Here is a 5,096-nt window from a genome sequence, read left to right as displayed (position 1 = left end):
GCATTTGTTTCTTAACCTTGGCACTTAGTTACCCACCGACCCCCAAAATCTCCACATTCGGACGCCTTACAAACACCCTACTAACTTTGGGTTACCCTCTCTTTTACAATGGATGCCAACATCCTGGCTCCACTACAACTGCAAGCCAACCTTGCCTCGAATCTCTCTTCCTTGATGGCTATTGGCCCTTCACTCCCCGGGCTCATTTTGGCTGCCGCATATGCAAGAGCAGAGACTTCGACTTCTCGCCCGACCACCTCGACTCCAATTTCGACAAACAATAAGGACGCTACAACCAACCCCTATGAGAACATCACGGAAGAATTGGAGCGACTTTCGAAGGATTCCTTTGATTTCTCTTCGGTGCTTGCAAAAGAAAGCCACGAACTAAACCATAATGATAACACCCCATCTTTATTTTCAACTAATCCACTCCAAGCCGGAAAACCCTCAACCCTTCAACATGTTGGCCTACCCTCGATTGACCCCCATACCAAAGAGGAAGTGCTTCCACATCTCAAGCAACCTCAGGACTTTGAGGTGATTATTTCCAACTCTCTTTTGGAATGCAAGAAACTTCATGGTAAAATAGGTAAAGCTAAAGGCTTCCTTAACCACCTAAAAGATCTTCTTAGTAATCAAAGAGCACCCAATAGCTTATGTATGAAGCCACCCAAACTATCCCTAGAGGATACACATGCTCAAGCCCTTCTCAATGCTAAGTTTACCTCACTTACCATAAAATATCAATTAGATTGCACAAAAGCACTTGTATAAGCACAAATCATCCTCATTAATAATCTACAATCCTACCTCGACGGCTATCATGCTCTAGTAGAAGAATGGCTCAACGATATCCTTCTTAAGCTCCTCCAAGTCTCTATCCCATTAGTTTCCAAGCATGCTTGGGACCTCAAGCTACAACAATGGAAAACCGCATCCCTCAAAAGCTTCCTTTTGGATATTCAAACCCATGTTGTAAATGCACACCTCACCTCCACAAAAGAAGATGTAGCTAAACTTGCCCGCAAGAAGACCATTAACAACATTGAAGAAGAACTTCTATCACTCCCCAAGGAGCAAACCATCAAAGAACTTGTTGAATAGGTTGTCAAAGAAAAATTCCATTCATTACCCCCTAAGTCTCAAGCCTCCCCTTCCACCTCCCCACCTAAGCCGGTCTTGCCGCCCCCCAAAAAATCCACCCACCCATATTCTAAAAAACCTTTTCTACCTCCAAGAAATTTTTCCCCTTCCCCCGCTCCATTTCAACACCGCCACCCCCATCCCCAACCCTCCTATGTAATCCCCAATAAATGGCCTCTTCAACCATCCTCCAAACCCGCCCTTGAAAAACCTTTCCCTTTATCTAAAAAACCTAAATTTTCTCCTTCCTCCAACACCCCCGCCTATCCTTTGTACCCTCTTAAAACCCTTAATCCTACACCCATCTCCCTTGGTTCCTCCTCTTCTTTTCCACCACAAAAAATCATCAACCACCCTTACCCACACCCACACAATAAGGACTACTCCCGTAATGCTACCACCTACCGCAAGACAAACCACTCGGGAAAAGAAAAAGGGAGGAGGGATTAAGGTTTAGCCACCCATACACTTGGGTACACCTCTACTTCTCCAAAACCCTCCTCCTTCCATATATATGGATTTCAAAAGCCCCTCCCGATGTCGGGGGATAATTGTGCGAAAGGTGAGCCGAGAAGGCACCGGGCCCCTGGTTGTGAGAGGTACGGGAAAAGAGGTGCAGCAGGCACAATTAACAGCAACAGTGATCAAAACAAACAGTACTCTTAATCCCAGTTAATCCACATTAGTCATCATTAATCAATCATTAATGGAGGTTTAATGCTCCTTACAAGATGAATCCTAGCTTAAACCAGGTGCTAATCAAGAAAAGTGATAATGACCTGCTTAATACTGTCTTCTGCTTCTTCCCGTTATGGCTTAGGAACTTCCTCTTCCACTAGCCATCTGCTTTGGCTTCTGCTTCCCGATTCAAATGGTTAATGGTGGCTTAAAAGCTTTGGCCTGGCTTAGGAAATTGGTTTAGAAACAGGATTAGAGATCAAGCTTAACTTATGAGAGCAAGGGCTTTGGCTTCAAGAGATTAGGCTTGATTTTGAGAGTTTTCTTATGGCTTCGAGAGCTTCCGAATCAAAGCTAGGCTTAGAGTGCTTGAGAAACTTTGATTAGCGAGCTTAAACTCAAGAGCTTTAGATCAGGATGGCTTCAATTGCTTAAGCTTCGGATTATAGAGCTTAGCCTTGAGAGCTTTAGATTAGGATTACCTAAGGGATTAGAGAGGTTTAGCTTCGAGCTTATGAGGAGGATTAGCATCGGCTTGAAGGTATGAGGAGGATTAGCATCGGCTTGAAGGTATGAGGAGGAGATTAGGAATGATGGGCTTAAGGAGAGAGAGCCCATGAGCCTTGACTTCCTCTTCCGATAGAGTATTCATGGCAAGAGAAGATGATTCCCTCCTCAGGGTCGTTTTCTTCCTTTTATATTAGCCTCCCCTTTGTTTGCATGGGGCATGATTTTCTAAAAATGGCAAGGCACCCATTAGCGATGTCGCTAATGGGTCCGGCCTCTTGCTGACGTGGCAGGTGATTTTGGACCTTCACCAAATCGGGCGCGGCTGGTGCCAAAAAGGTGCGCGATGGCATGCTGGTTCTTTTCTTCTTCACGCCCGTGCTCATCCGAGCTCACTTGTGGCCAGCGCGAGCCCATCTCCTGTTTCCTGCGCCTCTCCTCGCTGCCTGCACACGCCATGGCTCTTTTTTTTTCTTTGCTTGGCTTCACACACTTAATAAAACTAGGGTGGCCCCTTTAAAATGGGCGGTCTCATTAAGTTGGTGGGCGGCCTTGCTTTTGTGTTGGCCATTGTAAGGGCACCACATTAGACATACATAGCAATTTGTCCTCGGCTAAGCTTCCCTCGGTCTCTAAGCTTCATTAAGGCCCCACATTAAGCATACCTACCGACCAAGGCATTGCCAAGGAGTATATCTGCCTTCATTGGGCGTCTTTGCTTTGGGTTGACACCTCATTAAGCATACATATTGGCCAAGCATTTCCAGGCACCGCATTGCCAAGCATGACAACTGGTTTTTTAATGACAATATCATCATGAATTTTATTGCTCAAGATGCAAAAACCCTCGACTTCGTATCTGCTTAAGCCATAGCTATGTTGGAAATTTCGTGCTATAAGCAAACTCCAGTAAATAATTCTTGTTAGGCTCAATATATCAACCAAACCATTGTTGCATGACGTCCCGAAACTTGGTCAATGTCAAAAAAATTCCTAGATAGCACTTTCGACCGAGCCGACCAGGGCGGTTCGAACTTTGCCCCCGGTGATACTTAAATTGGCCATATCTTGCCAACTGAAACCCCGATTGACGAGCTGAAAAGACCGACATGCTCCAAAAATTGAGCACTTCAGCCTGATGCATTCATTCCAGTTTTGTTCCCTCAGCTACAGTAGCCCAATCCGGTACGGATCTGCTACTTACTCAACTTAAAACTGTCATAACTTCTTACCCGTAGCTCCGATTGACGAGCCGTAAAGACAAGCATGTAGAGCTTTTTGAGTACCTCAACTTAAAATAATAAAACCCAAGTTATGACCACTTCAAGCATACTCACTGTTTAACATTACCAAGACATATTATGACCCTTAGAGCCACATCTGGCACACTTTCAACTTAAAAACTGGCTTGTTAGCAAGCCCTTATAACTATTGATTAACCATGCAGGATTCAAATACTCTTGATCAGCGTTCCTTTGTTCATTTTCTTGTCATGGGAGCGGAGCGGCACGACACCGAACCCCCACTTCACGAAGGAGGAACAAGAAGAAAGTTGTGGCTTCCACTCACTAATCCACATGGCTACAAACTCTTGCTCTTTGGCAAATACCAAGTTTCAACATTGGAGCACGATATCTCTCACTTTAAAATCCACAATTTGGCACCTTGAGCCCTCTCTCTCTCTCTCAAAGGCGATGTTTGGCCTTAGGCTTAAAATACATCCCTGCCCCTCTAAACCCTTCCCCCCTCTTACTCCTCAACTCACACTACAATTTATCAAGCAATCTCAACCTTAAGTTCTTTTTTGAAGACCTTAAATCTTCCTCCCCCTCTCCTTTTGAGGAAACCAACCCCCTTTGGAAACCACCTCTTTTAAATCCCAACCTTAACCAAATTTTTTCCTCTAACCGGCATAACTTTAATCTCATTTTGAATACTTGCAATTTCCCCTTTTCAAAGCGACCCCGTTTTGTCATTGAAGCTTTATCTAGCCTCTCCTTGGACCCTTCAATAATCATAAAAATTGCCGACAAAAACCTTGGTGTTGTTATCCTACCATTAGATTGGTATGAGAAAGATGCCCTCTCACATCTCAATGACTGCTCCACCTATGAGCCTTTCCTTAACATTCCTTTTTCCTTCTTAGCCTCCCTGATTTCCTGTATCACACTCCGCTACTCTGCCCTCCCCTCTATTGAACGCAATTTTATCCTCTCCCCCCTTAACAAACCACCTAAACCTTGTCCTATCTATTTCATCCCTAAACTTCATAAACCATCCATCGTCTCTCGACCTATTTGTTCCTATAAAGGTTACCTCTTTGAGAAAGCCTCTATTTGGCTCCATTTGGAGCTCTATTCAATCCTCCTTTGCCAAAAGAAACACCTACAAAGCTCCCTCGCCCTAATCCAAGACTTGGACAAACTTCCCCTTCTACCTAACACCCTCCTCTTTACTTTTGACGTACAAGCCCTATACCCTAGCATCCCCATTATTCAAGGCCTCACCGCTCTCAAATCTACCATTTCTCACTCTTCTGACCCTCACAAAACGAATTATGTCCTCTCCCTTGCCTCCCTTATCTTATCCCATCATTACATCACCTTTAAAGGAAAATTATGGAAACAAACCAAAGGCACCGCCATGGGCTCAAACCTTACCGTGGTATATGCTTGTCTCTTCCTCTGTCACTTGGAAACCTCTTGCCCCCTCTTACTCAACCCTAACCTCCTCTATTTCAAGAGATATGTTGATGATGCTTTTGG

The sequence above is a fragment of the Adiantum capillus-veneris genome, chromosome 25 (genome assembly GCF_014529385.1).
Source record: "Adiantum capillus-veneris isolate H3 chromosome 25, ASM1452938v2, whole genome shotgun sequence".
In the NCBI taxonomy this organism is placed as follows: domain Eukaryota; kingdom Viridiplantae; phylum Streptophyta; class Polypodiopsida; order Polypodiales; family Pteridaceae; genus Adiantum; species Adiantum capillus-veneris.
The sequence above is the reverse complement of the archived record's forward strand: the minus strand, read 5'-3'. Positions refer to the sequence as shown.